Genomic DNA, 12,941 nt, shown 5'->3' on the forward strand with positions numbered 1-12,941 from the left:
TGATGTCAGCATGTATTTTGATTCTTTTATTTTTTTTAATCTTTACACTATATTTAAATTATTATTTTTAGTATTCTAATATCACCATTTAATGTTAAATATTTTATTATTATTATTATTTCAACTTTAATCATTTGCCTTTTGTCTTTCTGAATACTTTTTCCTTCCTTCCTTCCTTCCTTCCTTCCTTCCTTCCTTCCTTCCTTCCTTCCTTTCTTTCTTTCTTTCTTTCTTTCTTTCTTTCTTTCTTTCTTTCTTTCTTTTTTTCTTTCCTTTCTTTTGGAGGACTTCAAATAAAATTTAGCCCTTGGGAGGTCCTTTGGGAAATGGAATGGGCAAACGAGTAAATTCACCTCTCACTTACTATTTAAGAAATTGCCCCAGACAATAATGACATTTCTTTGACTCCAGTTCTTGTAGAAAAGACCCTGCTTCTGTGATCCTTCTTTCAGTTCATTACTGTATTTTTTTTACCTTGCTACCTTGAAAACACCTGCGATGCTGTTTTTCAACCATGTCAATCAAAGTGCACTTATGCTTGTCTTGTCAAATCATCTGATATGACATAGACCATTTAATTAAAGTATCAAACTAATTTTATATTAATATGACAAAATAATTCATGACTTTGAAAAGTATTTTTTAAAATTTATGTCTATATTTTAACTGGATAAAGTGAGATACTATTTATAAAATAGTTTGAACAACTTCTCACTAACTTTAAGAGTTGATTTCTCCACAATATTTTAAATAAAAAAGAATTATTCTATAACCTATCAGTATGATTTCTTCTGAGGTGATTTACCCCTTTACTGATTACCAACAATAGGTAGTCAGTAAAATAAGATTAACTTGAAGTTGACCATTTAGGGACCTCCATATAAAGCTTTGTTTTAAGCTTTATTCAGCAAGGACTCCACAAATTCTATATTTGTGGAGTCCTTGCTGAATGTCCAAGGTACAGTAGACCCTCAGGTTATATTAAAGATATGTTCCTATGGTATGATGTAACATGATTTCTGCAGTAAGTTGGAACCCACCTACATAAGCACCTATGTCACTCACATGGAGCACATACACAGCAGTAATGAAGTGAAGCAGTAAAAAAATTAAAAGAAGGATAACAATTCCTGACCTTTACTTGTGATAAATAAATAATAAAAAAATATAAAGCACATAAGTACATACAATGAAATGATGGAATTTTTTTTTTAAATAAATAAATGGGAGATGGCGATGTAACCACGAAATGATGTACATCGAGTCCATTGTAACCCAAGGACTGCCTGTATTCAGTAATGTTCCTTCACTCTCACTAGTTGAAACTTAGAAAAACTTAAGGAGCCTGATACAGATTCTTGTATCCCTTCATTTTTCAACATTCCTCTTTCTCTAATAAAAATAATTTTTAAGTTAAAAAAATAAATTAGCATTAGACTACTGTTAGAATGTCTATAATTTAAAAGTTATATCAAGTATTGGCAATGATATAAAGAAACTGGAATTCTTACACACTGCTGGTAAGAATGTCAAAAGTACAACTATTGTGCAAAATAGATGAGCTATTTCTTTAGTAGTTAAATGTACATATACCATATAATTCAACCACTCCATTCCTAGGTACGAATTTCAGACATTTTAATGCTAATGAGGAGACAAAGGAAACTAAGTAGACCGGGACTGAACTATGCGGGGAGGAAGTAGAACTGGGAAACACAACTAGGCAGAATTGCTAAGGCAACAGCCCTAACTGGTTTGGCTCAGTGAATAGAGCATTGGCTTGCAGACTGAAAGGTCCCAGGTTTGATTTTGGTCAAGTGCATGTACCTTGGTTGCAGGCACATCCCCAGTAGGAGGTGTGCAGGAGGCAGCTGATAGATGTTTCTCTCCCATTGATGTTTCTGACTCTCTATCCCATTCCCTTCCTCTCTGTAAAAAATCAATAAAATATTTAAAAAAATAAAAATTTAAAAAAGAAGGCAGCCCAGCTGGGTGGGGAAAGAAGGGAGTGGGTAAGGGACATGAGCTTTAAAATGTAAGGATGTTGCCAAGACAGGCTGCTTGCAAGATAACCAATCACAAGGCAGGGAGGCATATAACCAAGCTCAAGAATGTTATAAAGGCAGAATTCTTTGAAAAGACCAATCAGAAGCTTGCAAGACATAGATCAATCCCTATGGAAAAAGTGTGCACGTGCCCATACTCTCTCTGCTCTCCCTAGCATCCTGGGTTCCTGGCTCCCTTATGGCCATGTGGGTCTCCACACATGAACTAAGAGACTTAACTTGGATACTGAACTACACTCTGCGGCCACATGGACAGAAGCTCTGGACACTGGCCTGCCTTTGGCGCCCCAGCTGCATCTTTTCCAGGACTGGCTGAATGGGCATGGCACTTTGGAAGCTGAGACAAAGAAGTTTCACCAGTAACCATCCCAGTTTCTCCCTGTGGCTGGGAATCCATCTATCTCTCAATAAACTTTGCTTCCCAGAACCATTTTTGTCTGTGGATCCATTCTTTGGTTTTGCGAGACAATGAATTATGCCTGAATGTTTATGGTAACTTTTTATATTAGGCAAACATTAGAAACAACCAAACATTCATTAATGCAGTTGAACAAATTATACTATATCCACAAAACAAAGCTATTCAACAATAAAAAAGGACTACTCATGCACACATGAATCTCAGAAATGTCACAATCCATAAAAGAAGCCAAAAACCAAAGGCTACATTTTGTATGATTCAATGTATATGACTTTCATGAACATTCAGAACTAGAGGGACTGAACATAGATCAGTTACTTCTAAGGGCTGGTAGTGAGGAATGGGGTGGTTGACCTAAAAGGGCTGTTAGGTAATTGATTAACTCTGTATCTTGATCAAGGGGAACTTATAGAACTTATATGTGAAGAATTATAATATGTTAACAATACCTTACTTTAAAATAAATATGCTCTTTATTGAACAAAAAACACTTAATGAACTACTCTTTGTGCTTACATTGTGCTTTCATACTTCCCTCTTCCTTTCTTTATTTTATTATTAAGTATATAATCCCTTTTAACACTTTCCCTCTTCAAACACTGTATGAAAGAGTTATTTAATCAGAAACAGTCTCAACTTTTAATATTTTTTATAGACCGATTTGTCTGCCTACTCTATCTTCTATTGATATACATGTCAGATACTGCATTCAGTACAAGGATATATTTCTCACTGTTTTAATTCTTCTTAAGACATATTTTATGATACTTTATGTAAACCTTCAATATAAAAATAAATTGGATTGGGCTTGTTATAGCTCTATCAAAGACAGATTCATTTGGAAAGAATTTTGTTTGAGAAGATAATGAGCAGGTACTTATGTATGCATCACCATTTCCAAAATGGTGCATAGAAATTTTTCTTTGAAAAATATGAATAGAGCATATATTAGATTGCTGCTCCACTTGGGAAGTTGGACAATTTATATCTCTCATAATTTTTTCTCAATCAAATTATCTTCTGCCTCAAGATTAATAAAAATTAAAGATGAATTCTTAAAATGAATTTTACTAAGATAACCCTTCACTCCTTTTCCATATGGAAGAGGAAATTGGGGGAAAAATATTCTTTTTAATGTAGCAACCAAACATTAGTTTTATCAAATTATACTTATGTGGTCCATATCTCCTTTCAAGAGATTGTAGTTAAAAAAAAAAAAAAATCCTGTGATATTTAGGGTGTCCTTTACACCATGATCTTATACAGCTCTAAAACAAATTATTTAGAATTTAATTTTCAAGAGATGTAGTTGTTTATCAAAATTACAGTAGCATTTTATTTAGTGACTATACATTTAGAGTAAAAATGTTTGTAGAAGTGGTTTTCAGTCAATATGTATATTATGGCCCTAGTCCATTTTGCTCAGTAGATAGAGCTTCGGTCCTTGGTGTGAGATCCCTTAACATGACCCGCATGGTTCAGGATTCCTCTTCAGGGTTCTGTGTTTCTGGAGAAGGCTGCATACAAATAAAGAGACTAGAAAAGAGTTAATTTGGGAAAATGGGGGCCAGGCGGGAGTTCACCTCTAGGGGGAGGACTACCCCTTGCTCTGGCCTTTTACCATTCCTTTTATTGAGATTCTGAGACAAAGACATCCCTTAGGCAGAAAATTCCAACAACAGAAAATCAACAAGAATTTACATATGATTAACAAATTAAAGTTGCCTCAACTACTACTATCTCAACTAAACAATGAGTGAATAGCTCCAACCATTCAGAGCCATCAAGGTTGGCAAGTTCTTTTTTACATTTTACTATCAGTGACAATGTTCAGTTTGTTTCCTGCACCTTGGACTGAAGGGTCCAGGATTTGAATCCGGTCAGGGGCACATACCTCAGTTGCAGGCTCAAACCCTAGTCCTGGTCAAGGCTCCTGTGGGAGACAACTAATTGATCTGTCTCTCTCATGCCAATATTTCTCTCTTTTTGTCTTTTCCCCTCGTCTACTGGCTAAAAAAATAAAAAATCAATGGAAAAATATTCTCAGGTGAGGATTAACACACACCCTCTCCCAAAATACATTATGTTTAGGAGATTTGAAATTTAATTAATATTTTTAGATTTATTTATTTATTTTTAATACATTTTATTGATTTTTCATAGAGAGGAAGGGAGAGAGATAGAGAGCTATAATAGAAATGTCTATGAGAGAGAAACATAGACCAGCTGCCTCTTGCATACCCTCTACTGGGGAGGTGCCTGCAACCAACGTACATGCCCTGACTGGAATCGAACCTGGGACCTCCCAGTCTCCAGACCGACGCTCTACCACTGAGCCAAACCGGTTTTGGCTAGATTTATTTTTTTTATCATTATTTTTGAAATCCTCACCTGCAGATATCTTTTCATTGATTTGAGAATGAGAGAGAGGAAAGGAGAAAGACATAAATTGGCTGCTTCCCATACACACCCCAACCAGGGATTGAACCTGCAATCCAGGCATGTGCCCTGACCTGGAATCATACCTGCTACCTTTTGGTGTACAGGACATTCTGACCAACTGAGCCAAGTGGCCCCAGGCAAAGTTTTTACCGTGATAACGCTTTTTATTTTGAGAAAAGTGTGAGTTCACATTTAGTTATAATAAATAATACAGAGAGATCGCCGTTATCCTTCATCCCCCTTAGGAAACTTGACATTCTAAAATCAGTGTTGGTGTATGTTAATTTTGTTTGTGTTTCTTAACTCATTTGCTCATTCCGTGATTGGAAGACTATTTCTTGGTGAAAGGACTTCTGAAGTCCTTTGGTGGTTGTAACATAGTAGTTCTGCAATTAAATAGCCCTATGGAGTACCTCTTAAATTTTTCAAGAATACTGTGATTGAGAAATCTTTCCGTTCCAGGTGATTAAAAATTCAACTCAATCTGACTTAAAAAACAAACAAATGTAGATTCACTGGCACACATAAAAGTAGAAATGGAACTGGCTTTGGTTTGGCTGGTTTTGCCAGTATCTCTATGTTTTATTATCACTCAGTTTTCCATGTTGTGTTAATTTTTAGGTAGACTAAGACTTCCACATTCATTCCTCATACATAACAACTAAAGTAATCATGCATTCCCTTCCTCCAAAGGCTCTGAATTCCAAAGTAGAAACTCATCTTAGTTTTCTGTTTGAGTATTTTTGTGACATAAAACCACACCACTATACACATATTAGGTGATATTTGCCAATCAAATTTAATAATAACTAACATTTACTTATAATTAACAATTTGTCCAGCAGAGCTTTAAGCATTTTTATCTCCTTTCATAATTACAACTCAATTATATCCATAACAGATCAGAATTATAGAGCTTGTAAGTGGTAAATCCAGTGCAGTTAACAGGTAATGGTGCTATATTTCATTATTTATTAAGGTTTTCCATGTGAGATCCCTGGGATCACCTGTTTAAAAAAATTCATTAAATCAAGATAACTCAAAATAAAATAGTATTTAATGTTACATTTTAATACATGTAATTAATTTATTGTTCTACATAATGCTATATGTGTTTCATAGGTAAAATATTTCTCAAATCCTTCCTTCCCTCACTAAATAAATGTTGAATATATCGGAGTGATTTTAGATAATTCATTTAAAAGAACATCAAGTTGTTGCTCTGACAGGGTACCCAATTTCTCAGACCAGGCATAGGACTGCAGAGAGGCAGTGGCTAATTGGATTATTGACCTTCTTCCAAAGTTCTCAATTTCTCTCTTCTTACTTTCTGCTGAAAACCATTATTTTTAAGAAAAGGAATTTCTACTGTGAAATGGCCTTTCTATCTTATTTTACTGTCTCCTATTCAGCTTATATTTATCCGTTTCATTTTATCCTGTCATTCTTCTTCACACTTGACACATAGCTTATTTCTTTATCAGAACTCCTCACTGCTGTGCATTATCTATTTCTTGTTCTCTTAATGCTTGATGTCCAGATTGCTTTAGTCAAGAATGTTGATAAAAATATTAAATAAATGTTTAGCTTGCCATGTGACCCTCTGATCATATCAGTACTGTGATTTCACAGTAGGACAACCAACTTTTATTTCTTAAATGAGGTATTCTTAAATAAAAAATATATAAATTTTGAAGTTAAAAAATTAGGCTAACTATTCTGTTTTAAAAATTATTTTTATTGGTGAAACTGGTTTGGCTCAGTGGATAGAGCATCTGTCTGTGGACTGAAAGGTCCCAGGTTCGATTCTGGTCAAGGGCAAATACATTGGTTGCAGCCACATTCCTGGTAGAGGGTGTGCAGGAGGCAGCTGGTTGATGTTTCTCTCTCATCGATGTTTCTAGTTCTCTATTCCTCTTCCTTCCTCTCTTAAAAAATCAATAAAATATATTTTTTAAAATATTTTTTATTTTTGAAAGTCTTACAGATGTCCCGTCCCCTCCTCTGCCCCCTCTGCTTTTGCCCCCTCCCCAGGCCTTCAGAGCACTATTGTCTGTTTCCATTCATTATGCATATAAGTTATTTGGAGGCTAACTACTCTTAAAAACAAGATGATGTTTACTACAAGGTCAAATATATGGTTAAAACTGAACCAGAAGCAGTCACCTGCTGAGCTCCTGGGCAAACATAAGAAGATTTAACAATTAATGAAAATAATGTTGTCTGAAGCTGAAACCATTTTTATTGTTCTCTTTCGTGTTTGGTCCTTCTCTTTAGCAAAAATCTTTGATTTTGGTGAATTTGAGGTCAAAGGCCACGGTCACTCATAAGGTTGAAGCATCTATTCTGCTTTTTCGTGAAGAAATTGGGAAGACTCAACTACAGTTTGGAGATGATTCTATAAAATTTTCTGCAGCAACAATCTTCAAAAGTCTAGTCCTCTTCCTATCTAATAAAAGAGTAATATGCAAATTGACCATTACTCCAACACACAAGATGACTGTCCCCATGTGGTCAAAGATCCTGCCCCCATGTGAACACAAGATGGCCACTACAAGATGGTCAGCAGGGAAGGGGAGTTGGGAGGAACCAGGCCTGCAAGGGAGGGAAGTGGGGGCAATTGGGCCAGCAGGGAAGGGCAGTTGGAAGTAACCAGGCATGCAGGGGAGGGCAGTTAGGGTCAAACAGGCAGGCAGGGGAGCAGTTAGGCATCAATCAGGTTGGCAGGGGAGTGGTTAGGGGGTGATCAGGCTGGTAGGCAGGTGAGCAGTTGGGAGCCAGCAGTCCTGGATTGTGAGAGATATGCCCAACTGCCCATTTAAATGAGCAGTTGAAGATCCATGGAGGGGTCCCAGATTGGAGAGGGTGCAGGCTGGGCTGAGGGACACCCCCTCCCCCGTGCATGAATTTCGTGCACCAGGCCTCTAGTTCTAAAATAAAGACTGGAGATAGAGATAGCCAGATAAAGATGGATGGTTGTCAGTGGAGAAAATGTAAGCTTCCTCCTATCTACACTCACTCACCCTTCCACATATATAAACATGTGTAAAACACACAGGTTTTTTTGTTTGTTTGTTTTTCATTTATAGCATTGTGTGATATTTATATATTGGAAATATACTTTTTAAATTTTAGATATTAGCTTACCACTATACACATGAGAATCCTATCTAATAGAAAAGTAATATGCAAATTGACCATCACTCCAACACACAATATGGCTGGCCCCTATGGTCAAAGATGTCTGCCCCCATGACACAAGATAGTAACCACAAGATGGCCAGCAGGGGAGGGCAGTCGGGAGGGACCAGGCCTGCAGGGGAGGGCAGTTGGGAGGGACCAGGCCTGCAGGGGAGAGCAATTAGGGGTGACCAGGCCTGCATGGAAGAGCAGCTGGGGGCAATCAGGCTGGCAGGGGAACAGTTGGACATCAATCAGACTGGCAGGGGAGTGGTTATGGGGTGATCACCTCGTAGGCAGAGGCAGTTAGAGGCAATCAGGAAGGCAGACAGGGGAGCCATTGGGAGCCTGCAGTTCTGGATTGTGAGAGAGATGTCCGACTGCCCGTTTAGGCCCCATCCCTCGAGGCGTCCCAGATTGGAGAGGGTGCAGGTTGGGCTGAGGAACCACCTCCAAGCATGAATTTTATGTACCAGACCTTTAGTATTATAATGAAAAGTTGAAATTTGTTGATGTTATATAAATTATAATGTAAATTGATATGAAGATATGTTATGATGTAAGCAAAATTAAATAGTCATACAAACTATTTCTACTTCAACATGATTTTAAGGCTTACTTACCATTGATTTTTTTAATATATAACATTTGATTAGAAGTTAATATAGATTTGTTGATGTTATTCTTGCCTATAATTATCTAGGATTTTGAATTAAGTTTTTATTGCAGCTATATAAAATATGTATTACAAATATATCATATAGATACAATAGTTTTATTTATTAAATATCAGCATGTAAAAATTTTTTGAATAAATATTCTGTCATAAAACAAATACATTTTTTATTTTCATTCAATTTTACTTTATAAGCAGTTATGAATAATATACTACAGTATTTTCAGGTATCAGATAATACTAAAAAGTTAATATTTATTGATGATGTTAGCCTAAATATACAAGTATATTTGCTTATGTTTTGTTGACTTAATTTTAAAGTACTTATTTTGATAGTCTCTACTTGTGTTTGCTCTTGTCTATAATGATTAAAAAAATTAAAACCATTGGTGATCCTTTTACAGTCAGCTAATTTAGTATATATATCTAGAAATGTATCTTTCTCTGTATTTTGCCTATTATTTTAAATTATATTATTTTAAAAATATTACAGTTAAGATAAAGTAATTTGACAGTGGATACTTGCTTTCTAATTTCCTGTCAAATAATAAAAACTTTTCCTTTAGTTTCAACTTGATAACTGCTACTTGACTTAAAATCAATGAATCATAATTTTCTTCAAATAGCAGGTAAATATTTAAAAGAATTACATATATGTAAGCACACACTCTAACACATGCATAGTTACTGATACCAGTAACTTTCCATTCAACTGCCCCTTGTTAGGCTCCTAGAAAAATGCAGTGGACAGCACAGGGATCTTTCAAGTGAGAATTGGAGACTTTAAAGCCATCAGTCTATAACATATCTAGAACAGCTATGAACATCTAGCACAAAATAAACTCTGCTTGGTTTAGCCAACATCTATCTTATAGTTACTTTAGCCCCATTAAAAGATATCTCAATAAAGCGAAAACATCAAAAAATCATCTGTCTTTGACAGTCACTGATCAGCTGCCTCCTGAACACTCCCTACTGGGGATAAAGCCCTCAAACTGGGCATGTATCCTTGACTGGAATTGAACAGTGGACCCTTCCGCAGGCAGACTCTCTATCCACTGAGCCAAACCAGCTAGGGGAAAAAGTCATCTGTCTTTTGCATACACTGCATCAAACAGTCTTCCTTACAAGTGGGAAGGGATTCGGATATGACAAGTATCACAAGTGAGAATTTAGTACAGAAAAGAAAACAAACCCACAAATCTCCGAAGCTTCTACTAATTCAGTAGAAATCTAATTTTAAAGAAGAAACCTTTTTTTTTTTAATTATTCACCGAATTATCTTCTTTAAGCAATTCAATTTGGTTGAATAAGCCAAAAAAATACTCTCTATTACAGACAAGAAAAAATCAAGAAGAAATCAACCCATACATGTTGGGTCTTCTTCACTTGTTATGGAAATTATCTGCTCTTGGCAATGCTAAAAGGACAGCAATACAATCCAAAGTCACTCCAGACAACCACAGGACATACAAGTTCACAATCTCTGGAAAAACATTTTTGGAGCATCTTCACTCAAATGAGAACTATATTCCTTTAAAAGTTTGTAGAGAACTTCTATAAAAGCCAATGCCACTCCAAATAATGTGTTTGTATATCAATTTTTACTGTGTGTGTTCTCAATCTCAGTTCTGAGATGTGGACTATGCCCTACCTTACCATGATTATCAGAGTAAATGAAAAATAGTCATCTTTGACACCAATACAGAATGAGGCAAGTAACAAGATCAATGCACATATGAGTATTTATGTTGATGACATATATACATGCCTATGAACATATCCCTAAAGTAAATTCAGGTCAAGACATATATGTTCATCGATTCTATGTTACATGAAATTAGTTTCTTTGTATAGTATTTGCTTTTCTACTTCAGAAATTTAGAAAGAGAAATAGATAACAACAAAAACAAGATAAATAACAAGAAAATAAAAGCAAAATAAGACATTCCCTTTTCTTTTCAGAAACAGGTTACTAAAAATTTATAGTCTCTATCCTAATATTTAGACATGCTCATATCCTATCAGGTTGAATATTGTTGTAGTGTATGATACTCAACATTTCATTTTGTATAGAAAGGTTAATTTTTATTAACTATAAAAATTCATTTATTTACCAGAGTTTCATAATGGTAAATAAATCCAACATATTAGTCTTATGTAATTGAGTTTTCCACTACTCACGAAGTAATTAATAACATGGATTTCTCACAGCATCTATATGCTCCATGCAAAAGTTAATTACATTGGATAGGTAGCTAATACTGTACAAGCAAAGCTGTCATAAAGGTGCAGCTCAGCCAATATATTCCGTTAGAATTTTCTGAAACTTGACCTACTTCTTTTGTTCTAATGTCTTCTCACTTGGAAAGGATGGCAGGGAGATTTAAGACTGAGGAGCATGAAGCCGAGGTAGCTTCTCTTTGACCTACTAATTCCTACTGATAAATTTACAATCTCATTGGATAATCAGAAAAATGATGACTGGTCAACATGTCCATCTTAAAACCTCCTCAAGACACTGACAGGATTTGGACCTACTTTCTGTACTTTTCAAATTTTCAATGGCTTAAAAATATAGATATGACACTAAAGAAACATGTAATAATATTATTTTACTTTACCATATATTAATCTTGTGTGATAGATTTTGCAAAGACCTTAAGGTTAGAATGTGTTTTTTGTTTTTATAACTCAGAATAAGATAAAAGCTCACTTAAATACGCAGACAGATTTAATTGTTTACACTTTTAAAATTTCACTTTTAAACTGAATTCTTAGCTCTGTTGGATATGGGAAAATTGGTATTGTTCTATCTGTCTTGCATGCTGCAGCGTCACTATACACAGAGCTCACACCCCCATTGTCTTCTGGAAGAAAAAAAAAAGCATAATATGTAACTCCAAGATATTAAATAACTTTTCCCACATAAGTGACTATATTATTTAAACTTGGGTTCAGGGTAGAGATCAGGCATGTCACCTTTCTGTTTTGTCTCAGCAAATAGAGGTAAAAGTGGCATTGATCATTTGGTCTCTTCTGGTGCTTGGTGTTTGCTTTGCTAGACAGGCATGGCATAGACATAGGGCCATGGGTTCTATTTTACACTAGAAAACCTGGATTTCTCCTGTATCTAATAACATTCTTTAACTGGCTAGACAAACTAAAAGAGAGGTTTTCATAATTCAACATGAGAAGGGAATTTTGACTTCAGGTTTCAAAGCAGAACCTAAATTGAGCCTGATCTGGATGGATTAAATTTGGAAGTCATATTTGGTATATTCCCACCACACCTTCAATCAAAACATAGAATAAAGAATTTTAAATAATTAAAACAGAGACAATTTGCCTTTACTTTTCCTCAAATTGAATGATTGTTATTCAATTACTCATTATTTTAAGTATGTATTTCCTGACTTTTTCATTATCAAATGGAATTCCCATGATTTTTTTGTGCTAATGGATAATGTGTATTAATTAATTTTCCCTAGCATTGTTATTTATTTTTTACAACATCAATATAAATTAAATATTAAATCAAATATTTTACATACTTATATATATATAAAAGCCTAAGAGACTGGATGACCAAATGACACAATGGCCAGTCAACTAGTCACTGTGATGCGTACTGACGACCAGGGGGCAGACGCTGAATGCAGGAGCTGTCCCTGGTGTCAGTGTGCTCCACAGCAGCAGCATCTCTCAGCTGACCAACAGGTGCCAGATGCAGGGCTCACGGCTGGCTGCTGCAGCCCAGAGACCACAATGGAGCAGCAGTGAGCCTACTGTGCAATGGCAGCAGCTGGCACAGCAGGGCTGGGATGAGCAGGAGCCACAGGTACCATTGTACTGCCGGTTTGGGCCTCATCCCTGTAGGCCACGCCAAGGGACCCTACAGGTGCATGAATCCATGTACCAGGTCTCTAGTTCCTTATTGAAACTGGACCAGATTTATTTTAATTTTTCCATAGACTTAGTCCAGGAGAAGATAGAACCACAGAGAAAAGGTCTTTGTATATCATCTTAAAGCCTTTGAACTATATTTTAGGGGGTTGAGTTGTTCTGCAATGAACCCTCCATTGTTTGTTTTAGTTTTCATGGTTTCTCAGTCAATGACTCACTATCTTCTGACCTTGCATTTTCTTTGTGAATA

The sequence above is a fragment of the Pipistrellus hanaki genome, assembly GCF_964339955.1.
Source record: "Pipistrellus hanaki genome assembly, chromosome: 2".
In the NCBI taxonomy this organism is placed as follows: Eukaryota; Metazoa; Chordata; class Mammalia; order Chiroptera; family Vespertilionidae; genus Pipistrellus; species Pipistrellus hanaki.